Consider the following 27,833-nt stretch of genomic DNA (forward strand, 5'->3'; position numbering starts at 1 on the left):
TATGGTCGAGGAAAAATTCCATCCATTATGAACCACTAGGTAATAGTGTTGAGCGCGAATATTCGTATTACGAATTTTTATCGCGAATATCGGCACTTTGAGAATTCGATAATATTTAGAATATAGTGCTATATATTAGCAATGATGAATATTCATTTGTTGTTGTTGTTATTTTAGCACAGTACACATCAGGTGATCATCCCTTCCTTGTTCTAGCTTGTGGGCGAATGCGAAGGCTTTGTCACAGCTTAGCAACATCCCTAGCAACTAATAGAAAAGTTGCCTACCCATTACTGTATAAGAACCTCCCCAGGAGCTATTTTCTAAAGTTTATTGCATTTATGAAAGAGACAGCAGTGTCATTGCTGTGCTCTGTGCTTTGTTGTATTACATTAGACAGTTAACATATATATATATATATATATATATATATATATAATTCAGATAGGGAGAGATATTGTAGGTTAGATTGATCTATAGTGTAGCTGATAGGTTCTGCTGTCCATACATACATGCTACAGACATAGTGCTGTGATGTCACAAGTGTAACGTATTGCGAAAAAATATGCTCATTCATTAATTGCCTAAAATTCGCAAGCGCAAATATATTGGAGCACTCTAGCTGCATATAAAGCTATTCTAATGTTCTGCCGTGGCAACCGTTTTCTCCAGTATCAGGAAACTTATACCAGCTTGAAAAATGTAGCATAAGTGACCCATGCCTGTATTTCACGCGCATTACGCATTATCATGAATTTGAATATTGCCCCTGCCACTCATCACTACTTCTTGGTAAATGTAGTTCCTGCCCAGGCTCACCGGCAACTTGGCTAGGTGATGGCAATGCCGCCTCCGCATTCTCAAGCTGTGATTGCTCTGCTAATGACCACCTCTGCCTTTTCATCCTCAACCTTGTCCTTAGCCTCCTCTGTAGGCATAGTTCTGAGTGATCCTCCAGCATACCACCTATACAGAGCATGGCAGTGTCACACTGTTCTGCACCTGGCCTACCTGGTCGAATGGAGTCACACCAGAGAGAAACTGCTCTGCATCGTTCAACAAGAAATCGAATCCTGGCTATCTCTTTGCCAACTAAAGATCTGAACCATAGTCAACGTGAAGAACATTCTGTTGGTGCTGCATAAAGGAGGTCTGACCCATGTGCCCTGCATGGCACACATCTTTCATCTGGTTGAACATTGTAACCACTTCCTGAAGTCTTCCACCTAACTGCAAGATGTCTTAAAAATGGCCAGGGAACTGGGCATGCACTTCCGTCACTCTTACCATGCAAAACACACCCTCCTACAAAGGCAGAATAGTGTTCCCCAACAACGCCTCATATGCTTCCATACATTGGAACTCCACCATCCACATGTTGGACCGACTATGTGAACAGAGGAAGGCTGTGAATGATTTCTTGACGATGCAGGCAAACAGGGGTACTCCCTGTGTAACTTCAATGTTAGCCAGTGGCAGCTCATGTGTGACACCTGCCGTTTGCTCAGGCCATTTGATGAGGCCACTTTATTTGTCAGTCACCAGGACTACAGGATGAATGATGTCATTCCACTCCATTTAAGTCCTGGAGAATCTGGTGAATCTGGCTTGCCAGGGCACAGGAGACGTGGTGCCTACATCTCATGTCCACCTGAGCCCTGTGAGGGCGGAACTGGTGGAGGAGGAGAACAAGGAAGAGGACATTCACGCACAAGCAATATATAATGACAGAATGCAATTCACTGAGAGATTTCTCCTCCTCCTTATAGCAACACCAATAGTGGTGTTCTTTCTATAATACCAGTTAATTCATACCAGAGTTTGTTTATATTTAATGTGCCAAGGCTTAAAAATATAGCCAGGGAGATAAGGTCTTAAATAGAGGAGATGCTAGAAGCCAAGACAAAGTTAACAGCATAGTAGGGCTACAGACAGAGGCAGAGCAATCTGGTTACCATCATATGAATAAAAAATATTATACATAGCCCAATGTTATCACTATACACATACAGTGGACATATAGTGGTATATATCAGTTCTACACAGGTGCTTTCAGACAATTATGATTGTAGTACTGTGATTACAGTACAGTTAAATATTGACTCACAGGTGACATCTCTAATTGTAGATATTTTATTTCCTTTTCTTCTCAACTTGGCTGGCCTAAACTGATATGGCTACTTCTGAAGATTCTAAGTTTACTGGAAAGACTTAATTGACTTCAGCAGCCTTTTTCAGCTTTTGTCCCAAACACAAATTAAAGGGGTTGGCCACCTTATGCATAAAAAAAAAAATGGCCCCAGATAATAACTAAAGCCAAGAGATATTAGTATAATGATAGATATACTGTGTATGTATAATTTTTCTAATGTGTTCAGCATAGTGTGCTCCCATAGATGACAGGCTGTGTGGGTGGAGCTACAGCAAAGTGAAAGTAAAAATCCCAGCATGCATCACAGCAAGCATCTTCAGAGGAGTGGTCACATGACATCCCTGGCCAACTGTGATACTATAGTAACAACAGCACCTCAGGTGTCATTTCATCACAGACAAGTCAACATAATGATGAGAATCATACAAATTTTCTAGATGAATACCATATTGGCAGTTCCATATTACTAAATTATCACCTATGTAGGGTCAACTGTGACAGGCTGAGCTAAATACAAACAGAAGCGCTCCTACTTCCCCTCCAGCTGCACTGAATCCTGTCAAAGAAGGAAATATAAACTAAATATATATACAAAAAGTTAGGCTACTTTCACACTAGCGTTATTCTTTTCCGGCATTGAGTTCCATCGTCAGGGCTCTATGCTGGAAAAAAACTGATCAGTCACATCCCCATGCATTCTGAATGGAGAGCAATCCGTACAGGATGCATCAAGATGTCTTCAGTTCAGTCTTTTTGACTAATCAGAATGGAGAGAATACTGCAGCATGCTGCGGTATTATCTCTGTCCTAAATTCTGGAAGACATGCAGGAATGCAGGATCCGACTTGCATTGGTGCCGGATCCGGCATTAAAATTACCGCAACGACAAATCCGGCATTTGGGTCTGCACATGCTCTGACCGCAAAAAAAAAACAAATCCTTTTTTTGCAGATGACACCTGAGTAACGGATCAGGCATTTCAATGCATTTGTCATACGGATTAGGATCCTGATCCATCTGACAAATTCCAACAGTCTGCATGCGTTTTGACAGATCCGGGAGGCAGTTCCATCGCCAGAACTGCCTGCCGGATTCCTCTTCCTTACCAATCTCGTAAAAAAAAAATCTATTTCATGGTTGTTTTGACACAGTTTTTATTGTTTTACTGCATTCACCTGAGGGGTTAGGCCATGTGATATTTTTGTAGAGCAGGTAGTTACAAATGCAGCGATACCTAATATGTATAGTTTTTTTAAAAGGGATTCTGTCACCTGGATTTTGCCTATACAGCTGTGGACATCAGCCTCAGGGAACTAACTGCACATGCGCTAGCTGCGAGATTACAGCACCACCTGCATCCTTCCAATCTCCTCCTTGCTCCCGGACGTCACTAAGTTAGAACTCTGTAATCTCGTAGCTAGCGCATGCGCAGTTCATTCCCTGAGGCTGATGCCGGCACTGACATGCGGCGTACTCGCGCATGCGCAAGATTACGGTGTTCTAACTTGGTGACCTCCGGGAGCAAGGAGGAGATTCGGAGGGTTTGGCTGGGTTCCTGAAACATTAGTAACAGCCTTTGGGCTCCTTACTTGCCTCATTTACATATTTTTTACCTAAATATAAGCACTATAGCGGCTATCTAGCAGCTCTATAGTAAAAATCCAGGTCTCATTATCCCTTTAAAAAAAAATCTGTTTTACACAATGAAAGCATTTAAAAAAAAAAAAAATCTTATTTTAGTTATCCTTTTTCTGAAAGACTTTTTATTTTTTGGGCGATTGTCTTATGTAGGGGCCCATTTTTTGCAGGATGAGAATGGTTTTATTGGTACTATTTTGGAGTACATATTACTTTTTGATCTCTTGGCATTACACTTTTTGTTATGTTAGGTGACAAAAATTTTTAATTTTTTATTAGTTATATATATATATATATCTCATTTTTTCTTGCCGTTTACCTGAGACGGTTGGTTATGTTATATTTTTATACAGCTTGTAGTTACAGACGTGATGACTCCTTATAGGTCTGTGTGTCATATATATATATATATATATATACACACATCTCTTCAAACATGACGGGTGCATAGAAGGCTTGTTATGATGACCTTCTTCATGTGCTTGTGCTGGCTGTCATGCAGATTGGAGAGGCAGTCGGCCCCCAGGATGGTACAGACTGATTCCGGCCAGTGCAATAAATTGTATTTATTTATTTATTTTTTAAGTATACATATTAGGTATCGCTGCATTTGTAACTACCTGCTCTATAAAAATATCACATGGCCTAAAACAACCAGTATATGTTCCCCATTTTGCGAACACCCCATATGTGCTCGTAGCCTTGCTGTATTGGCGCACAGCAGGCCTCTAGAGGCAAAGTGCAAAATATGTTTTTTTTGCAGGCCTGAATTAGCAGACATGGATTTTAGCTGCCATTCAAATCGCTCCCAGGTCATGGTCTGACTGTAAATTGGAGTCTGGTAGAAAATGTCCGAACTCCAATATTGTCTAACGTTTGGCTTCTTTACTACGCCCATATGCAGCACGAGTCCCCAAAACTTCTTCATCTCTGCTGCATATACTGGGGTCCAACCTAGCATATGGCGCACTAGGGTTCTGAGTAATGACTTGTTGGGCGTACAAATTGGTTTGGGCCACCATTATATTTACAAAATATTCAGAGAAGAAGATTTTGAAAAAATCTAGCTCAGTGAAGCCCGCACAATCTACCAGAATTCCTGAGTGGCCCACAAACTCAGGAATTTGGGGCTGATAATTCTCAGGGGGTGGGGTCCATGTGGGCTCCATCAGCTGCTACCCTGGGGCACCTTCTAGAGGGTCCCTCATCAGCAGATGATGATGATCAGGAGGTAGAGAAGTAGAGGCAAGTGGCATCCTCTTCTCCCTCACTGCAGACTCGGTATCGGAGGCTAGCATGGCGTATGCCTCTTCAGCTGAGCATAGTCATTGGGATGAATGAGACATTTTTTTTTTTGGGGGTGTGAAACGTGTAAACCTTTATTTTGTGTGAGGGATGTGTATGTAGTGTTTTCAACAAAAAATAAATAAAAATTGGCAAAAAAATCTGCACAAATAATCCGCAGGTGCTGATCAGGCAGGTACGCACTGAAAAGCACTTGGAGGTCACAGCAAAAATAATGCACGGACCAATTTGTGTCCGGAAAAAAAGGATGGGAGGGGGGAAGGGGGGTGGAAAGGGACAAGGGATCTGGAACTGCTACAAATGACAAAAAATCTGTGCAGCTATTCCAGATGTTGTTGTTCTTTTCAGCAGCAAAAGGGTTAAATTTGTAGTGGTGGTACAGCACAAGTCCCAGCAAGCCACAGCAGAACAGATCCTCTGCATGCAGTCATCAGCTAGAATGGCTGCTTGCAGGGAAGTTCAGCCTCTTCCTGTGCAGCTATAGCGCTGCCATTGGCTGGAGCGTTGTTCCAGCCAATCGCAGCGCTGGCAGAGAACCCAAAACACTGGTGTCCCCTGCCTCACCTAGGATGTGACCGGTGCTGACCAGTTCAGCAACATCCACCGTCCCATGACCTCCACCCGACCCTCCCCACAACTGCTGACAGCTTCCTGGGCTGCGATGTGACCAACACATTGATCAGCCAATTGCAGCGCTTGGAGCTGCAAGGGGGTGGATCGGCACCATGCTGCTCTTTCCTGGCATGGCCTGGCCTGCTAGTAAGAGCAGCCATGGTGCAGCGATTCCACCCCGATCTTCCCCCAGAGACCCACAGACCTCATGAAGTACATGTATGTCATGGTTCTTGACATGTACGTCATGGGTCCTTAAGGGGTTAAAACAGCACACAGCAGCTATGATGCTCGCGGGCAGCCGCCATATTTAAATAACCACCCACCAAGGTATATTTACGTTGGGTGGTCAGGAAGGGGTTAAAACATTGTACAGGGAGTCCCCTTGTAGCAGTAAACGCTGCTCCTCACAGATCCGCGGGGCGGTGCAATGTGCGCGTCCGTTAGGCCATTGTTGGTGTCGAGGGCAGTGAGCGTTGGAGGCTTCATCCGAAGTCGCTTAGTTCTAAACTTAGGAGAAATACTGTACAGTGATTCGTCTCTGTACAGTATTAGAATGTATGTGCTCCGAGGAGCCAAAGTAAGCTATTCACGAAGTTGCGCAAGACTTTATTGAATAACTCAGGTAGTTGATTTTTAAAGTGGAAAAACACTTTAAAACTTGAAACTGAACTCTGCTTCGGTTCAGAAATACTAGACTGGACCGAAACAGAGTTCAGTTTATAGTTTTAAAGTGTTTTTCAACTTTAAAAATCACCTACCTGAGTTATTCAATAAAGTCTCGCGCAACTTCGTGAATAACTTACTTTGGCTCCTCACGGCCCATACATTCCAATACTGTACGGAGACAAATCACTGTACAGTATTACACCAACGTTTTGAACAAAGAAACTTAGGATGAAGCGACTGAAGCTTCGCTCAACACTGACCATTATAGACGCCTGCGTCAGTCTCTATGCACAGCTACAAATGCCTAGAACACAGAAGAACTGAAAAAAAATAAAAATAAATGAACAAAAATATATTGAAAAAATTTGTTGTTTCAACAATAAGTTTTTATTAAAAATAGTCAAAAGGGTGGCTTTCACTTTGACTTGTACAGTAGAAAATATATAAGAATAAATATCAGGTGCGGAGAACATACAGAAAACCTGTTCTATTCAGTAAAACATGTCACATACAACGTGGCCTCCCCAGATAGCAGCCCGCATACAAAATCACACTGCACCCCACCCCCCGCATACAAAAATCACACTGCACCCCACCCCCCCCCCCGCATACAAAATCACACTGCACCCCACCCCCGCATACAAAAATCACACTGCACCCCACCCCCCCCCGCATACAAAAATCACACTGCACCCCACCCCCCGCATACAAAAATCACACTGCACCCCACCCCCCGCATACAAAAATCACACTGCACCCCACCCCCCGCATACAAAAATCACACTGCACCCCACCCCCCGCATACAAAAATCACACTGCACCCCACCCCCCGCATACAAAAATCACACTGCACCCCACCCCCCGCATACAAAAATCAAAAAATCACACTGCACCCCACCCCCCGCATACAAAAATCACACTGCACCCCACCCCCCGCATACAAAAATCACACTGCACCCCACCCCCGCATACAAAAATCACACTGCACCCCACCCACCGCATACAAAAATCACACTGCACCCCACCCCCCCGCATACAAAATCACACTGCAAATCCACGCACCCCACCCCCCGCATACAAAATCACACTGCACCCCACCCCCCCGCATACAAATCACACTGCACCCCACCCCCGCATACAAAAATCCACACTGCACCCCACCCCCCCGCATACAAAATCACACTGCACACCCCCCCCCCGCATACAAAAATCACACTGCACCCCACCCCCCGCATACAAAAATCACACTGCACCCCACCCCCCGCATACAAAATCACACTGCACCCCACCCCCCGCATACAAAAATCACACTGCACCCCACCCCCCGCATACCAAAATCACACTGCACCCCCACCCCCGCATACAAAAATCACACTGCACCCCCACCCCCCGCATACAAAAATCACACTGCCCCCCCCCCCGCATACAAAAAAAAAAAAATCACACTGCACCCCACCCCCGCATACAAAAATCACAATGAACCCCACCCCCCCCGCATACAAAAAATAATAACACTGCACCCCCCCTGCATACAAAATTACACAAAATATTACTCAGCCCCCTGCACACAATATTACACAGTCCCCCCCATACGATATTACTCATCCCCCTGCACACATTACACAGTCCCCCCCATACAATATAAGGCTACTTTCACACTAGCGTTCAGAGCGGATCCGTCTGCATTATATTGTATAACATTTTCTAAGTGTGAAAGTAGCCTGAGCGGATCCGTCCAGACTTTTACATTGAAAGTCAATGGGGGACGGATCAGTTTGAAGATTGAGCCATATGGTGTCATCTTCAAGCGGACCCGTCCCCATTGACTTACATTGTAAGTCTGAACGGATCCGCACGCCTCCGCACGGCCAGGCGGACACCCGAACGCTGCAAGCAGCGTTCAGGTGTCCGCCTGCTGAGCGGAGCGGAGGACAAACGGTGCCAGACTGATGCATTCTGAGCGGATCCGCGTCCACTCAGAATGCATTAGGGCTGGACAGAAGCGTTCGGGTCCGCTCGTGAGCCCCTTCAAACGGAGCTCACAAGCAGGACACCCGAACGCAAGTGTGAAAGTAGCCTTACTCAGCCCCCTCCTGCACACATTACACAGTCTCCCCCATACAATATTACTCAACACCCTCCTGCACACATTACACAGTCTCCCCCATACAATATTACTCAACACCCTCCTGCACACATTACACAGTCCCCCCCCATACAATATTACTCAACACCCTCCTGCACACATTACACAGTCCCCCCCCATACAATATTACTCAGCCCCCTCCTGCATACAATACTCCTGCATACAATATTACACAGTCCCTCGTCCCCCTATACAATATTATGAAGCCCCCCTGCACACAATATTACAATGCCAGGATAAGGGAATCTGAGGTTTTCTGACAGAACACCCCACCTCAGCATACAGTTCTCGATCCCCCTCACCTCAGCACATCCACAGCACATGTACCTCCAGCACTGACAAACACTCTCCCCCCCCTCTATCAGTGGTGACCTGCTCTGCAAACAGCCTGATCTCTCTATCTTCCGACACTTCGTTTCCCGCTGGTGAGTGACTCATTGACGTCTGAAGGTCTGTTTCTTGATAGGAGTTTTTAACCCCTTAGTCCATTTGGTGTCTGGAGTTTAGCCAAGAATAAAATAAGGAGGCACATTGAGGGCTGCAGAGAGGGGAGGAGGGGATCGGGGAATCACACACAAGATCTTCTCCTCCGCTTATTCAAGAAAATAATAAGGCACATTGAGGGCTGCAGGGGGGAAGGCTGCTGTAGTAGTGACAAGCTGGGCACACCTACCGTCAGGGGCTGCTGTAGGTAGGACGGTACTTGCAGTGTACAGTTTACCTCACAGGGGATCTGCCTGGTTCCCGCTCAGAAGTCTGACACAAACAGAGTAGGAGCAGGGAGCTGTGGCAGGGGCTGACTGGGCATGCGCATTTACACAGCAGCCAATGGACGGATCTTCTCCATGTCTCGTGCAGCTATGGACGGACTGTCTGCACATCAGAACGAGGCTCAGGGTGTTTGGCTTCAGATTGTTTAAAAGATAGGCATATCTTCTTAAAGACATATATTAGGAAATGTCTTTTTTCCCTGCCTCCCACACAGTTGCTGAAAATACATAGAGAGTGGCCAACCCCTTTAACCACCTCCGGACCGCCTAACGCAGATGTGCGGTCCGGAGGTGGCAGCGCTGCGCACAGTCACGCATATATGCGTCATCTCGCGAGACGCGAGATGACGCGAATATGCGCGCGCGCATGCGCAGTTCGCGCCGGCATTTCGCACAGGAGTATTTCGTCAGCAACCTGCCAGCCAATGATCGTGGCTGGCAGGTTGCTGATTTTTAAAAAAGCCAATCAAAGTGCCAGATATCAGATCATATTAGTAAATATGATCTGATATATGGCTGCCTGCTCCTCTGCTGGTTCTTTTCGTCGGTTGGATCCAGCAGAGGAGCAGGCTTCACAGTGAGTACACCAAACACTACACTTTAGCCCCTGATCACCCCCCTGAACCCCAATTAACCCTTTGATCACCCCTTTGATCACCCCTGTCAATCACAAGTGAAAAGAAAAAAGTGATCAGTGCAAACTGTCACTTTTTTTTTCACTGTTATTGACCGTTAGGTTTTAGGTATAGTTTAGGTCCCTTGGTTAGGTAGTTAGCGATCAGTTAGCGCCCAGCCCACCGCACCGCAGTCCGTTATTCGCTGATTAGCGTATCGCTAATCAGCATTTGTACTTTTATAGTATCTGGAAGTGATCAAAACTGATCACGGTCAGATCTATAATAGTACTAGTGTCACTTTAGTTCGCCCTCCACCCAAAACGCAGTGTTTGCCCGATCAGGCCTGATCGGTCGCCCACACGTGCGTTTGCCCACACCCGCCCCACCGCAGTGACAAAAAAAAATTTTTTTTTGATCACTGCACATTCACTTTACACGCACTGCGGCGATAAAAAAAAATCAGTTTTGATATTTTTTATCAACCGCAGCGGCCTCCGGTACCTCGCTAGGCTCCCCTTTGTAAGACAGGTTTGCTTTTTTTTTCTTGGGTAGTCTCAGGGAATACCCCTAAATTTAGTTGCCCACATGTCTAACAGGGGGTATTCTTCTGAAGAGGCCTACAGGCTTCTGACCCAGTCGGATGAGGAGTGGGAACCCTCATCTGATGAATCCAGCGGGTCAGAATACGAACCTGTAGAAAGCAGTGGCTCTCTGACCCAAAGTTCGGACGAGGAGGCTGAGGTCCCTGATACCACCAGGCGTACCCGGCCCCGTGTCGCTAGACCGCAGGTTGCGCAGGATCCGCTTCAAGAGCAGCAGAGTGGGGCTGGTGCTGTCGGATTACGTGGTGAGGCATACACCAGCAGCCCAGCCCTCCCTGGACCTAGTACCAGCACTGCCGTACAACCTGGTGAAGTAGCGAGCACCAGAAGGGCAGTTGAAGCTGGTACGGTGGCACGTGCAGTAGTGACCCCGTCGCAGCCACCGCAAAGACGTGCCCGTAGAGCCCCTAGAATCCCAGAGGTGCTGGCAAACCCTGATTGGCAGTCCCCAACTTCAGCCGCACCTGTAGTTTTCCCTTTCACTGCCCAGTCTGGAGTTCGGGTTGAGACAGCTCAGATCGGTTCGGCCCTGGGATTTTTTGAGCTGTTCTTGACTGCGGAGCTTTTAGACATAGTTGTGGCCGAAACAAACAGGTATGCCACACAATTTATCACCGCTAACCCGGGAAGCTTTTATGCCCAGCCTTTCCGGTGGAAACCAGTCCAAGTTTCCGAACTTAAAACTTTTCTGGGCCTCCTCCTCAACATGGGCCTGACAAAAAAGCATGAATTGCGGTCATATTGGTCCACGAACCTGATTCATCACATGCCCATGTTCTCTGCTGCCATGTCCAGGGCACGTTTTGAGGCCATCCTGCGGTTCCTGCACTTTAGTGACAACACCGCCTCCCGTCCCAGGGGCCACCCTGCTTTTGACCGGCTCCACAAAATTCGGCCCCTCATAGACCATTTCAACCAGAAATTTGCAGATATTTATACCCCAGAGCAAAACATCTGCATAGACGAGTCCCTGATACATTTTACCGGGCGCCTTGGCTTCAAACAATACATCCCAAGCAAGCGCGCCTGGTATGGGGTCAAATTGTATAAGCTCTGTGAAAGGGCCACAGGCTATACCCACAAATTTCGTGTCTATGAGGGAAAAGATCAGACCCTGGAGCCGGTCGGTTGCCCTGACTACCTGGGGAGCAGTGGGAAGACAGTTTGGGACTTGGTGTCACCCTTATTCGGCAAGGGGTACCATCTTTATGTGGACAATTTTTACACAAGTGTGGCCCTCTTTAGGCATTTGTTTCTAGAACGGATTGGCGCCTGTGGTACCGCGCGAACTAGTCGCGCGGGCTTCCCCCAACGGCTCGTTACCACCCGTCTTGCAAGGGGGCAGAGGGCCGCACTGTATAACGAAGAACTGCTCGCGGTGAAATGGAGAGACAAGCGTGACGTTTACATGCTCTCCTCCATTCACGCAGACACGACAATACAAATTGAGCGAGCAACCCGTGTCATTGAAAAGCCCCTCTCAGTCCACGACTATAACCTCCACATGGGAGGGGTCGACTTCAATGACCAGATGTTGTCTCCGTATTTAGTTTCCCGACGCACCAGACGCTGGTATAAGAAGGTGTCTGTATATTTAATTCAATTGGCTCTGTACAATAGTTTTGTTCTCTACAGTAAGGCTGGGAGAACTGGATCCTTCCTCAAATTTCAGGAAGAGATCATCGAGAACCTCCTGTATCCAGGAGGTTCCGTGGCCCCAACCACCAGTGTAGTTAGCCGTCTACACGAGCGACATTTCCCCAATGTCGTTCCTGGTACCTCAACCCAACAGTCACCCCGAAAAAGATGTCGTGTCTGTAGCAGGAGTGGAATAAGGCGTGACACCCGCTATTTCTGTCCTGACTGTCCGGACCACCCTGCCCTATGCTTTGGAGAGTGTTTCCGGAAGTACCACTCACAGGTACACTATTAGCATAGGGATCATCTCACCAGGACAGGCACACAGGGCTATTAGGGCCCATTCACTCACTGCTGCTGCAAACGTCTCCTTTCACATGGGACAAAGTGCATAACGCACTTCGCCACATCTTTGGGCGATTTGCGCTTTGCACATTGACCCATGGGGAAGGAGAGGTTTGTTCTATAAAGGTAAAAAAAAAAACACACCAGTAAGCAAACACGTTAATGTTCAGTTAAAAAAGTTAAAGTTTATATGTTCTGTTGCAAAGTTAATAAAATTATTGCGTTGCGGCCTGGTTTTTTCTTTTTTTTTTTTTTCTTTTTTTACCTTCCAGGTGGACCAACCGATTGACTAGCTGCAGCACCGATGTGCATTCTGACAGAAGCATTGCGCTGCTGTCAGATTACACGCAAGTCGGTGTATGCGGCGCTGCGGCGCTGTGTATTTCTCCTCTGCAGTGACAGATACGTTTGCCAAGGCATACGAGCTGAGGAGGAGGCGGCGTTCCTATGCTTTGGCAAACACTTTGTATATATATATAAAAAAAATTAAAAAAAAATCCCGGCAATGATTTATTCATCCACATCGATTGATGTGAATGGAGAAATCTGGTTTGCCAGGGCATACGAGCTAAGTGGGTATGGATGTAGGGCGGAGCTCCTATGTCCTGGCAGACGCCTTTCCCCTCCATTTTTTTTTTTTTTTGGCAGAGATTTTTTCATCCACATTGATCGATGCGAATGAAGAAATCTGTGCCGTTCATTTTTTTCTTTCAGCCCAGAGGCTGAACGGAAAAAAAAATCTCATTACCTGTATGCTCAATATAAGGAGAATAGCAGAAACTCCTAATCCTGGCCATACATGTAATGATTGCGGAGACCCTCAAATGCCAGGGCAGTACAAACACCCCACAACTGACCCCATTTTGGAAAGAAGACACCCCAAGGTATTTGCTGAGGGGCATATTGAGTCCATGAAAGATTTAAATTTTTGTCCTAAGTTAGCGGAAAGTGAGACTTTGTGAGGAAAAAAAAAAAATCAATTTCCGCTAACTTATGCAAAAAAAAATAATTCTATGAACTTGCCAGGCCCCTCATTGGATACCTTGGGGTGTCTTCTTTCCAAAGTGGGGTCACATGTGGGGTATTTATACTGCCCTGGCTTTTTAGGGGCCCTAAAGCATGAGAAGAAGTCTGGGATCCAAATGTCTATAAATGCCCTCCTAAAAGGAATTTGGGCCCCTTTGCGCATCTAGGCTGCAAAAAAGTGTCACACATCTGGTATCGCCGTACTCAGGAGAAGTTGGGCAATGTGTTTTGGGGTGTCATTTTACATATACCCATGCTGGGTGAGATAAACATCTTGATCAAATGCCAACTTTGTATAAAATAATTGGAAAAGTTGTCTTTTGCCAGGATATTTCTCTCACCCAGCATGGGTATATGTAAAATGACACCCCAAAACACATTCCCCAACTTCTCCTGAGTACGGCGATACCAGATGTGTGACACTTTTTTGCAGACAAGGTGGGCAAAGGGGCACATATTCCAAAGTGCACCTTTCGGATTTCGCAGGCCATTTTTTACACATTTTGATTGCAAAGTACTTCTCACACATTTGGGCCCCTAAATTGCCAGGGCAGTATAACTACCCCACAAGTGACCCCATTTTGGAAAGAAGACACCCCAAGGTATTCCGTGAGGGGCATGGCGAGTTCCTAGAATTTTTTATTTTTTGTCGCAAGTTAGTGGAATATAAGACTTTGTAAGGAAAAAAGAGAAAAAAAAAAATCATCATTTTCCGCTAACTTGTGACAAAAAAAAAAAAATTCTAGGAACTCGCAGTGCCCCTCACGGAATACCTTGGGGTGTCTTCTTTCCAAAATGGGGTCACTTGTGGCGTAGTTATACTGCCCTGGCAATTTAGGGGCCCAAATGTGTGAGAAGTACCTTGCAATCAAAATGTGTAAAAAATGGCCTGCAAAATCCGAAAGGTGCACTTTGGAATATGTGCCCCTTTGCCCACCTTGGCAGCAAAAAAGTGCGACACATCTGGTATCGCCGTACTCAGGAGAAGTTGGGGAATGTGTTTCGGGGTGTCATTTTACATATACCCATGCTGGGTGAGAAAAATATCTTGGTCAAATGCCAACTTTGTATAAAAAAATGGGAAAAGTTGTCTTTTGCCAAGATATTTCTCTCACCCAGCATGGGTATATGTAAAATGACACCCCAAAACACATTCCCCAACTTCTCCTGAGTACGGCGATACCAGATGTGTGACACTTTTTTGATGCCAAGGTGGACAAAGGGGCACATATTCCAAAGTGCACCTTTCGGATTTCACCGGTCATTTTTTACAGATTTTGATTGCAAAGTACTTCTCACACATATGGGCCCCTAAATTGCCAGGGCAGTATAACTACGCCACAAGTGATCCCATTTTGGAAAGAAGACACCCCAAGGTATTCCGTGAGGGGCATGGCGAGTTCCTAGAATTTTTTATTTTTTGTCGCAAGTTAGTGGAATATGAGACTTTGTAAGGAAAAAAGAGAAAAAAAAAAATCATCATTTTCCGCTAACTTGTGACAAAAAATAAAAAATTCTAGGAACTCGCCATGCCCCTCACGGAATACCTTGGGGTGTCTTCTTTCCAAAATGGGGTCACTTGTGGCGTAGTTATACTGCCCTGGCAATTTAGGGGCCCAAATGTGTGAGAAGTACCTTGCAATCAAAATGTGTAAAAAATGGCCTGCAAAATCTGAAAGGTGCACTTTGGAATATGTGCCCCTTTGCCCACCTTGGCAGCAAAAAAGTGTCACACATCTGGTATCGCCGTACTCAGGAGAAGTTGGGAAATGTGTTTCGGGGTGTCATTTTACATATACCCATGCTGGATGAGAGAAATATCTTGGCAAAAGACAACTTTTCCCATTTTTTTATACAAAGTTGGCATTTGACCAAGATATTTTTCTCACCCAGCATGGGTATATGTAAAATGACACCCCAAAACACATTCCCCAACTTCTCCTGAGTACGGCGATACCAGATGTGTCACACTTTTTTGCTGCCAAGGTGGGCAAAGGGGCACATATTCCAAAGTGCACCTTTTGGATTTCACCGGTCATTTTTTACACATTTTGATTGCAAAGTTCTTCTCACACATTTGGGCCCCTAAATTGCCAGGGCAGTATAACTACCCCACAAGTGACCCCATTTTGGAAAGAAGACACCCCAAGGTATTCTGTGAGGGGCATGGTGAGTTCCTAGAATTTTTTATTTTTTGTCGCAAGTTAGTGGAATATGAGACTTTGTAAGAAAAAATAAAAAAAATAAAATCATCATCATTTTCCGCTAACTTGTGACAAAAAATAAAAAGTTCTATGAACTCACTATGCCCATCAGCGAATACCTTAGGGTGTCTACTTTCCGAAATGGGGTCATTTGTGGGGGTTTTCTACTGTTTGGGCATTGTAGAACCTCAGGAATCATGACAGGTGCTCAGAAAGTTAGAGCTGTTTCAAAAAGCGGAAATTCACATTTTTGTACCATAGTTTGTAAATGCTATAACTTTTACCCAAACCATTTTTTTTTTTTTTGCCCAAACATTTTTTTTTTATCAAAGACATGTAGAACAATAAATTTGGCGAAAAATGTATATATGGATGTCGTTTTTTTTTGCAAAATTTTACAGCTGAAAGTGAAAAATGTCATTTTTTTGCAAAAAAATCGTTACATTTTGATTAATAACAAAAAAAGTAAAAATGCCAGCAGCAATGAAATACCACCAAATGAAAGCTCTATTAGTGAGAAGAAAAGGAGTAAAATTCATTTGTATGTTAAGTTGCATGACCGAGCGATAAACGGTGAAAGTAGTGTAGTGCCGAAGTGTAAAAAGTGCTCTGGTCATGAAGGGGGTTTCACCTAGCGGGGCTGAAGTGGTTAAATCAAACCCCAACTAGTCCCCTTAACTAATTCAGAACCCAAAATAAATTTAGATCCCAAAATTGGCATTGGAATTTTAAAAAGTGACTAAATTTTGCAAAACTTTCTTTAACCATTTCACATCTGAGCCATTTGCCCCCTTCCTGACCAGGCCTAATTTAGCAAATCTGACATATCTCACTTTATGTGGTAATAACTTTAGAAAGCTTTTACTTATCCAAGTCCTTCAGAGATTGTTTTCTCATGACACATGGTACTTTATGATAGTCATACATTTGAGTCAATATATTTCACCTTTACTTATGAAAAATTCACAAATTTACAATAAATTTGGAAAAATTTGCAATTTTCAAAATTTCTATTTCTCTTTTTTTTTAAACAGAAAGTTATACCTCATAAAATATTTATTACTTAACATTCCCCATATATCTACTTTATTTTGGCATCATTTTGGAAATGTCATTTTATTTTTTTAGGACGTTAGAAGGCTTAGAATTTTAGAAGCTGTGGGGCCTACATAGTGGATACCCCCATAAATAACCCTATTGTATAAACTACACCCCTCAAGTTACTTAAAACTGATTTTACAAACTTTGTTAACCCTTTAGGCGTTCCACAAGAATTAAGAGAAAATGGAGATCAAATTTTTAAATTTCACTTTTTGGGCAGATTTTCCATTTTAATCATTTTTTTTCTTTAACACATCGAGGGTTAACAGCAAAACAAAACTCAATATTTATTACCCTGATTCTGCGGTTTACATAAACACCCCACAAGTGGTCATAAACTGATGTAAGGGCGCACGGCAGGGAGCAGAAGAAAAGGAGCACCACATGGTTTTTGGAAGGCAGATTTTGCTAAACTGTTTTTTAGATGCCATGTCCCATTTGAAGCCCCCCTCATGCACCCTTACAGTAGAAACTCACAAAAAGTGACCTCACTATGGAAACTAAGGGATAATGTGCCAGTTTCATTGGTACTATTTTTGGGTACATATGATTTTTTGATCATTCATTATTATACACTTTATGGGGCAAGGTGACCAAAAAATTATGGGCCCTTTGCTGCATTTTTCACAGTGAAATACAAGCTTTAAATACTGCAATTATATTCTGGGTTTAAAAACCACCCATTTTTGGCAAGACCCTACATTTTGGGCATTTGCTGCATTTCTGACAGTGAAATACAAGCTATAAATACTGCAATTATATTCTGGGTTAAAAAAAAACACCCATTTTTGACAAGACTCTACATCTGGGGCCTTTGCTGCATTTCTGACAGTGAAATGCAAGCTATAAATGCTGCAATTATATTCTGGGTTTAAAAAATACAAATTTTTGCAATACACTACATCTGGGGCCTTTGCGTCATTTGTCACAGTCAAATACTAGCATTAGATACTGCTGTTATATTCTGGTTTTAAAAAAACACCCATTTTGGGCAAGATAATACATTTGCGGCCTTTGTTGCATTTGTGAAAGTTAAATACAAACTTTAAATACTGCTGTTATATTCTGGTTTTAAAAAAACACAAATTTTTTGCAAGACCCTACATCTGGGGCCCTTACTGCATTTGTCACAATGAAATACAAGCTTTAAATACTGCAATTATATACCTGGTTTAAAAATAACAACCATTTTGGGCAAGACCCTGCATTTGGAGCCTTTGTTGCATTTGTCACAGTCAAATACAACCAGTCAATACTGCAGTTACATTGTTGGTTGACAATTTAACATATTTTGGGACCGTGAAGTAATTGTATAAAATTCGCCTGTCACACTATTGTGTGACCTCAAGAAATGTTTCCTCTTTATGACACCGCCACTGCCTTACTCTCAGTGAACTTAATTGTTGACTATTGGCGGATACATTGTCGCCTGACATAAACCATCTGTTAGTTTGGTGGGTGAACGCAAAGAATGAGAGCATCAAATAAGGGACGTGGCCCCGGTCGTGGTGCTGCTGGTGGAGCTCCTGTTGCAGGGAGAGGATGTGGTCGATCTGTGCCAGCTACACACACAAGTGAGACACCTTCCTCAGGTGCGAGTAGGCGGCAGAACCTTCAGAGTTATTTGGTAGGCTCTACGAATGGTGAGGCCAGAACAAGTACAGGCGATAGTAGATTAGGTGGCTGACAGTGCCTCCAGTTCCTTCACATTGTCTCCCACCCAGTCTCCTGCTGAAAGATCAGAGTTGGCACGTGCAGCCCATGTCCATCAGTCCTTCACCTCATCCCCTTGCAAATCAGCCAAGTAGCCTGAGCCCCAAGTCTCTTCTGCTTTTTGATGACTCTGCTAGCAGGGTTTCCCAGGGCCATCCATATAGCACTGACCCAGAAGTGGAAGAGATGGAGTGCACCGATGCCCAACCACTTATGTTTCAGGATGAGTACATAGGAGGACCACCGCAACACATCTTGGATGATGAAACACAGGTGTCAACTGCTCTGGCTTTCTACAGTGTGCAGACCAACAAGGGAGGCAGGGGTAAAGACTGGGTGGAAGATGATGTGGAGGACGATGAGGTCCTCAACCCCACATGGAATCAAGGTCATGCGAGTGGCCTGTGTAGTTCGGAGGAAGAGGCAGTGGTCGCACAGAGCTGTGCTAGCAGAAGAGGGAGCAGGGTGCAAAAGCAGAGCGGCCGGGCCCTAGACAGTACGCCTGCTACTGCCCACCGCAGAAAGGAACTGAGCACACCAAAGCCAGCTCCAAGGAGTTCATTGGTGTGGCAGTTCTTCAGACAATGTGCTGACGACAAGACACGAGTAGTGATGTCCCGAACTATTCGCCGGCAAACAGTTCAACATGGCTTGTTCGCGTTCGCCGCAGCGGGCGGACATATGCGATGTTCGGTCCGCCCCCTATACATCATCATTGAACAAACTTTGACCCTGTACCTCACAGTCAGCAGACACATCCCAGCCAATCAGCGGCAGACCCTCCCTCCTAGACCCTCCCACCTCATGGACAAAATCCATTTTAGAAGCTGCTTTCTTAGTGAGAGGAGGGAGAGTGTAGCTGCTGCTGATCTAATAGGGAAAGCGTTAGCTAGGGCAGTGTTCTGTGTCCACAGACTCATCTGCTGTAAGGACAGCATCCTGACAGCACCCCAAAAAGCCCTTTTTCGGGCTGGTACATCAGTCTGCTTTATTTTTATTTTTATATATATATATATATATATATATATATTGCAGTTGCCTGGCTGCCCGTGTGTGAGAGGCTGCAGGCTCAGTCACAGACAGTACTGTGTGCACACAATTCATACAGGGTGTCACAGACAATACCTTGCAGATAAAAAAGTCCATTTATATTATTTATCTGTGATATAATCGCAGTTGCAAGCCAGTGAGTGACTGTGTGGCCCAGAGACAGTACTTTGTGCACACCATTCATACAAGGTGTCACAATACCTTGCAGATAAAAAAATTATATTTATTATTTTTCGGAGATATAATCGCAGTTGCAAGCCAGTGTGTGTCTGGCCCACAGACTGTACTGTAGCAACTGGCTAGGCCACCACTCATACCGTTACAGGGTGTCACTCACAAATACCTTGCAGATAAAAAAAAAATTGTATTATTTTTCTGTGATATAAACCCAGTTGCAAGCCAGTGTGTGTCTGGCCCACAGACTGTACTGTGGCCACTGGCTAGTCCACCACTCATACCGTTACAGGGTGTCACTCACAAATACCTTGCAGATAAAAAAAAAATTCAGTTTATTATTTTTCTGTGATATAATCCCAGTTGCAAGCCAGTGTGTGTCTGGCCCACAGACTGTACTGTGGCCACCTGCTGCTAGGCCACTACTCATACGGTTAAAGGGTGTCACTCACAAATACCTGGCAGATAAAAAAAAATATATTTATTATTTTTCTGAGATATAATCCAGTTGCAAGCCAGTGTGTGTCTGGCCTACAGACTGTACTGTGGCCACTTGCTGCTAGGCCACCACTCATACCGTTACAGGGTGTCACTCACAAATACCTTGCAGATAAAAAAAATTGAATATATTATTTTTCTGTGATATAATCCCAGTTGCAAGCCAGTGTGTGTCAGGCCCACACAGACTGTACTGTGCCCACTGCCCACCACTTATATAGGGTGGCACAGTACCTTGCATGCAGGGCTGTGATTTCCACTAGCCCTGGAATAATGCCCAGTGTTCAGAGGCCACGTACCCTGAACCCCAAAAATTCGGAGAAAATTGTTGACTGGCTTACACAGGACACCTAATCTTCAACAGCTTCCGCTAAGAACCTTGACGCACCATCCTCCTCCAGCTCAGCTTTGGTCATCTGCTCTCAAGTTACCACTCTCCTGCCTGCCGCCACCACCACCACTAACACCACAGCCACCACAATCGCTTCACTTGATCCCTCAGAGGAGTTATTTACACATCAGTTGGATGAAATTAGTGATGAGCAACCATTATTGCCAGAGGATGTAGATAACAGGGATATGTCTCAGTCAAGCAGCATTACACACATGGACGTACAGTGTGATGATGATGATGTTGTACCCGCTGCTGCTTCCTTTGCTGAGGTGTCAGATACAAGTGAAGTGGTTGATGATGACGATGTGTCCGTGGATGCCACGTGGGTGCCTGCTTGAAGAGAAGAAGAAGAGGGGGAAAGTTCAGAAGGGGAGACAGAGAGAAGGAGGAGACGGGTTGGAAGCAGGGGGAGGTCGTCGCAAGGAGCTAGTGGCACAGTCAGGCAGCATGTATCGGCACCCGGGGTCAGGCAGACAGCACGCCAATCAACACATGCTGTTGCCACCACCAGAATGCCGTCATTGCAAAGCTCAGCAGTGTGGCATTTTTTTTGTGTGTCTGCCTCTGATAACAGCAATGCCATTTGCAACCTGTGCCAAAAGAAACTGAGTCGTGGGAAGTACAACACCCACCTCGGTACAACTGCTTTGCGAAGACACATGATCTCACATCACAAACGCCAATGGGATCAAAACATAAGTACATGCAGCACACAAACTCAAAGCCACCATCCTCCTCCTGGTCCAGCACCTTCAGTCACGTCAATCACTGCTGTCCTCCTTACCCCCTCTCAACCACCCGCCACTCCGCCTCTCACCTTCGGCAGTTCCATCTCATCTGCCCAGTCAGGTGTCTGTAAAGGAAATGTTTGAGCGTAAGAAGCCAATGTCACAGAGTCACCCCCTTGCCCGGCGTCTGACAGCTGGCTTGACGGAACTCTTACCATACCAGCTGGAGGGGTCTGAGGCCTTCAAAAAATTTGTCACTATTTGGACACCACAGTGGAAGGTACATGGACAATTTTTTTTTCAAAAAAGGCAATCCCAAACCTCTACTCAGTGATTGAAAAGGAAGTCATGGCATCTCTGGCATACAGTGTTGGGGCAAGGGTCCATCTGACCACTGATACCTTGTCTGCAAAGCACGGTCAGAGCAGGTATATCACCTACACTGCGCATTGGGTCAACCTGCTGACGGCTGCCAAGAATGGAATGCGTGGCTCTGCAGCGGAGTTGGTGACACTGCCACGACTTGCAGGCAGGCCTACTGCCACCTCCTCTACTCCATCCTCTTCGATAACCTCCTCAGCTGAGTCCTCTTCTGTTGCGGCGTCTGACTGCACATCAACTGAATCCTCCCAGCTCCCCAGGGGCTATTCCACATCCCGGATACGACAGTGTCATGCTGGTGTGTGACAATGGAAGCAATTTGTTGGCGGCATTGAATTTGGGCAAGTTGTCACATGTGCCGTGCATGGCACATGTGTTGAATCTCATCGTACAACGCTTTGTGTCTAAGTACCCAGGCTTACAGGACGTCCTCAAGCAGGCCAGGAAGGTGTGTGGCCATTTCAAGTGTTCCTACACGGCAATGGCGCACTTTTCAGACATTCAGCGCCGAAACAACATGCCAGTGAGGCGCTTGATTTGCGACAGCCCGACACGTTGGAATTCAACACTCCTAATGTTCGACCGCCTGCCCCAACAAGAAAAAGCTGTCAACGAGTATTTGTATGACCGGGGTGCTAGGACAGCCTCTGCGGAGCTGGGAATTTTTTTGCCACGTTACTGGACGCTCATGCGCAATGCTCATGCGTCCTTTTGAGGAGGTGACAAACCTAGTCAGTCACACGAAGGCACCATCAGCGACTTCGTCCCATTTATTTTCTTCCTGGAGAGTGCCCTGCGAAGAGTGCTAGATCAGGCTGTAGATGAGCGTGAAGAGGAAGAGTTGTGGTCACCATCACCACCAGAAACAGCCTTGTCATCATCGCTTGCCGAACCTGCGGCAACGCTGCAAGAGGAGTATGAGGAAGAGGAGTCAGAGGAGGAATGCGGCTTTGAGGAGGACGAAGACCAACCACAGCAGGCATCCCAGGGTGCTCGTTGTTGTCACCTATCTGGGACCCGTGGTGTTGTACGTGGCTGGGGGGAAGAACCGACTGTCAATGACATCAGTGAGGACGAGGAAAGGGAAATGAGTAGCTTGGCATCCAACCTTGTGCAAATGGGGTCTTTCATGCTGTCATGTCTGTTGAGGGACCCTCGTATAAAAAGGATGAAGGAGAACGACCTATACTGGGTGGCCACGCTACTAGACCCCCGGTATATGCAGAAAGTCTCAGAAATGTTAGCAAATTACCGACAGTCATAAAGGATGCAGCAGTTCAAAACCAAAGTAAAAAATATGCTTTACACAGCTTATAAGGGTGATGTCACAGCACAACGGGAATCTAACTGGGGAAGAGGTGAAAGTAATCCTCCTCCTACCACGACCAAGGCGGCAAGGACAGGACGCTTTACAGATGTGTTGTTGATGGAGGACATGCAGAGCTTTTTAAGTCCTACACATCACCACAGCCCTTCGGGGTCCACCCTCAGAGAACGACTCGACCGACAGGTAGCAGACTACCTCGCCTTAACTGCAGATATCGACACTCTGAGGAGCGATGAACCCCTTGACTACTGGGTGTGCAGGCTTGACCTGTGGCCTGAGCTATCCCAGTTTGCGATAGAACTTCTGGCCTGCCCTGCTTCAAGTGTCCTGTCAGAAAGGACCTTCAGTGCAGCAGGAGGCATTGTCACTGACAAAAGAAGTCGCCTCGGTCAAAAAAGTGTTGGTTACCTCACCTTCATTAAGATGAATGAGGCATGGATCCCGAAGGGACTGACAGTGGGGGATACGTTTGACTCACAAAAGGCCTGATGACATGCCTTGGCCTCAAAATGGTCCCCACGCTGCTGTATTTAATGTCTGCATATAGGATGACTTTCGTGAATTCTCCGCCACCAACTAGGGTTCAAGCGGCAATGTTTTAGTCAACTTTCTGCCTTGAAAACATCAATTTTTACGGCCGCTGTCACAACAGCGGCTGCATAGGCGTGCGCAGCCTATTGCATTAGGGTGTGCACCCTAAAGCACAAACACAGATGCAGCACGCGCACGTGTGTATGTATATATATATATATATATATTATATACACACACATATATCTACACAAATACACTCTGTATACATACATACAGACTTTCACTATTAATATAATGAAGGGAGAATAAATCATTTTTAAACTTACCGTATTTTTCGCCCTATAAGACGCTCCTGCCCATAAGACGCACCTAGGTTTTAGAGAGGGACAATGATAATAAAATAAAAAAATCATTACACCTCAGGTCAGACCACCAATCAGACTCCCAATGTCAATAAGACCCCAATAAGACCTCAGATCAGACCCCAATTTAAATTATCTCCAATCAGACCTCAGATAAGAGCCCCAGTGCCTCATATCAGCCCCTAGTGCCCCCATATAAAATAAAAAAAAACACCTTTCCTGCACCAGACGCTGCACTCTGCTGTGTGGGCGTGCACAGAGTGAGGTCACAGCGTGGCCTCACACTTTGCGCAGCCTTCACAGTGGAGCACATGAGGACCAGGAAGAGGTGAGTATAGCGCTTTCAGCGCTTCCTGGCCCTCTTGTACTAAGCAGTGCAGCACAGGGTTTAAAGAACCAGTGTTCCCTCTAAGCCTTGGCAGCTGCTGAGCGGGATCGGCTCAGAGCTGGGCACAGCGCCATCAAAGGTGGGTGATAGGAAAACCTAAGATAATTGTCACATCAAAGAGCATACAAACCACTGCGCCATCCCATATAATACAGTATAACACCTGCACCATCCCGTACAATATACATATCTTACATAGAAAAACTAATAACCAAGAGGCTAAACAAAACTCTGTTTCTGACCCTTATGTTAAAACATAACTTTCATTAAATTGCTCTAACACCTAAACAACTAAAGGAAAAATAAAGAATTAAAAAAAAAACTGCTTTTTCTCTAGATGACCTTATGTTAATAGTAGTGTTAATAGAGTCTCAAAGGTCTGTAAAAATAGTGTAGCTGTTTTTATAGACCCTTGAGACTCTATTGCCACTACTTTAAGGTAATCTAGAGAAACAGCAGGTTTTTTAAATTATTTTTTTCCTTTAGGCAATCAAATGAAAGTTATGTTTTAACATAAGGGTCAGAAGCACTATTAGTTTTTCCATTTATAAAGCTCCACATTGAGCTCCCACCCAGCAGTAGATAGAAGCCTGCAGGACACTTCACCTTGTCACATCACCTGGGCACATGGTGATGGCTCCATTCCTATGCTGTCCCTGGCACTTCAGCAGCAGGGGTGGCGCGCTTCCTGTTTTCATAACTGAAAAGGAAGCTACTGCTGCTGCTGTGTTCAGCTCCCGAGAGAAGGGGGTGTGAGAGAATCAGCCAATGGCAGGGCAGCCAGCTGATACTGGCCAATCAGCAGCCTCCTCCCTAATAACAAAGCTCTGTAATGTACAGAGCTCTGTTATTGGAGAATTCAGGCATCAGCTGTATTGCTCTGCTGCCTGCAGTGCCATTCACAGCGCTCAGTGCGCTAATGAACAGTGAAATCGGCGGCTCAGCGCACATTGTAAACCTCAAGTCGGCTTGATTAGGATGTGCCCAGGCACACCCAGCACACCCCATGCGCACGCCTATGAGCGGCTGCAACAGTAACATTATTTTTCAGGCATGTGTACATGCCTAATTTTTCTGGCCTCTGGTGCTGCATTGTGGCTGCAAAAACAAAACAAAAAAAGGCACATACAAGTGTCAATTCCCCTTTGTGATCGTTACCTTGTTGTGGTGAAGGGGCTTGCATATCACAATGAAGCGATAATCACCTCTATGAGTGTGTTGGCAATGCTGCCACACCCCAGATGATAAGGCCATTGCTTCATTATGATCAGACCAAAAGCGATCGGCTGGATAATTTTTCATAGAAAAAAACATTAATTTTCTTCTTTTTTTTTTAAAGTTGTATGGGTTTTTAATACATAAAATAAAAAAATAATAATAAAGTCTCTTAATAGTTTATTAGAAATAATGCAGACAATTAAAAAAATCCCCATCAATTCCAATACAAAGCAAGTACAGAGCTCAGAACAAAATTATTTCAGGATGTCGTAATGGTTTGTTAATTCGACAATGGTTAATCAATTAGACACACGTCCCCGGATAGGGGACGTACCAGGGATTAAACTGATAGGAATAGGACTAGTTAAGACACCACTTATATAGGGTGTCACAGCACATTGCTCCGTGCACGCGCAGTGCCCCAACTTGGGAGTAAGAGGACCGACCAAGCTGTTTTTTTCCATCTCCCGGTTCCTAAAATCAATTCAGTTTGGTGTATCAGAGTTTGGTCTGTCACTGTGCAGGCAGTCGAAGGTACCCGGCCTAAAACTTTTTTTCACAAAAGGCAATCCCTGTTATGGGACGTAACAGGGATTAAACTGATGAGAAGAGAACTACAGAATATACCACTCATATCAGGTGTGACAGTAAATTGCACGGCGCAGACGCAGTGACCGTGGATTCAAACAAAGGGGAGGGAGCCAGCGTTTTTTAACCATCTCCCCGTTCAAAAAATCAATTCAATTCACCTTTCGGGGACCCTTGGTGTTGTACGTGGCTGGGTGGAGGAAGAAACCTTCAATTACATTAGCTTGGTATCCAACCTTGTGCAAATGGGGAGTTTGCGGTTGGGCAAATGGACTGTTTGCGGTTGTTTACGGTGCATTAAAAGGGGAGTTTGGTCTGTCAATGTCTGTGAAGCGGGCGTAACCCTTACACTACCTGATCGATACAACATCATACCTGATCGTATACACACACTTGATGTTTTAAACCACATTGTTCAACATATTTTAGGATTGTTAGGTGATTTATGCCCTTTTAGGATTGAAATCCAACTCTGCGTACAACTATGTAATTTTCAATGGGAGTTTTGCCATGGATCCCCCCCCCAGCATGCCACAGTCCAGGTGTTAGTACCCTTGAAACAACTTTTCCATCACTACTGTGGCTAGAAAGTGTGCCTGTGGGTTTTAAAATTTGCCTGCCTATTGAAGTCAATGGCGGTTCGCCCGGTTCGCCCATTCGTGAACGGAAAATTTTATGTTCGCGACATCTCTAGACACGAGTGGTTTGTACGCTGTGCAATCAGAGCCTGAAGAGAGGCATAACTGTTCTAAACCTGAGCACAACCTGCATGACCAGGCATCTAAATGCAAAGCACGAGCTGCAGTGGAGTAGACACCTCAAAAACCAAGAAAGGTCTCTGGCTCCTCCTGCTTCCTCTTCTGCTGCAGCCTCAGCCTCTTCATCCACCTCTGGAGTGACAGTGGCACCTGCCACCCCGCAAACAGAGGATCTGCCAGCAACACCACCACCTGGGTCACAAAGCATCTCCACAATGTCCCATGGAAACGTTCAACTCTCTATCTCCCAAACACTTGAGCGAAAGAGGAAGTACACCCCTACCCACTGATATGAAACGTCTTAGCAGGAGGCAGCTTTTCAGCTACATGGTGGAGCAATATGTGTGCAGTATGTGTGCACACACCTACACGTACTGAATGATAGTACTCCAAATTGGGCACATGGCCTGAGCTTGCCCTTTGTGCCTTGGAGGTGCTGGTCTGCCCTGCAGCCAGTGTATTGTCTGAACGTGTGTCTAGCATGGCAGGGGGCGTTATCACAGCCGACTGTCCACAGCCAATGTGGACAAGCTCACGTTCATTAAAATGAACCAGGCATGGATCCCACAGGACTTGTCTGTACCTTGTGCAGAATAGACATGTATACCGGCCTTACCCAGCCATTGTTATACTACATCGCAATTGCTCATTGTTGTGTTTTTGATATTTCCCACTCTTTTGGGGTGTACCCTAATTTAAACAAAAAAATATATAAAATAAAACCAAAAACCAGTGTTGGCTACCTCGTCCTCCTCCATCGCCGCTTTCACCTACACGGCTACGTCCACCGCCTCCCCAACCTCTTACCCCATATGGACCTCATAGATCAAGATTCTTTTTTTTTATTTTTATGTATTTTATTTTAAGTCATTTCACTCATTTGTCTGATACATTA

General features: G+C 45.3%; 1 protein-coding gene and 1 long non-coding RNA gene across 3 annotated transcripts in view; one reads left to right on the forward strand and one right to left on the reverse strand.

Annotated features, from left to right (window-relative positions):
- LOC122919561 overlaps nucleotides 1–9,398 on the reverse strand; it is a 64,203-nt gene extending 54,805 nt beyond the window's left edge. For both annotated transcript variants that reach the window (XR_006386804.1, XR_006386806.1), the window contains exon 1: nucleotides 9,196–9,398. This is a non-coding gene — a long non-coding RNA (uncharacterized LOC122919561). The remainder of the gene's footprint in view (nucleotides 1–9,195) is intronic.
- The window catches only part of FRMPD3 (FERM and PDZ domain containing 3), a 553,251-nt gene that overhangs the window by 476,205 nt on the left and 49,213 nt on the right, over nucleotides 1–27,833 (forward strand). The gene's annotated exons all lie outside the window — the stretch shown is intronic.

The sequence above is a fragment of the Bufo gargarizans genome, chromosome 9, assembly GCF_014858855.1.
Source record: "Bufo gargarizans isolate SCDJY-AF-19 chromosome 9, ASM1485885v1, whole genome shotgun sequence".
Classification (NCBI taxonomy): domain Eukaryota; kingdom Metazoa; phylum Chordata; class Amphibia; order Anura; family Bufonidae; genus Bufo; species Bufo gargarizans.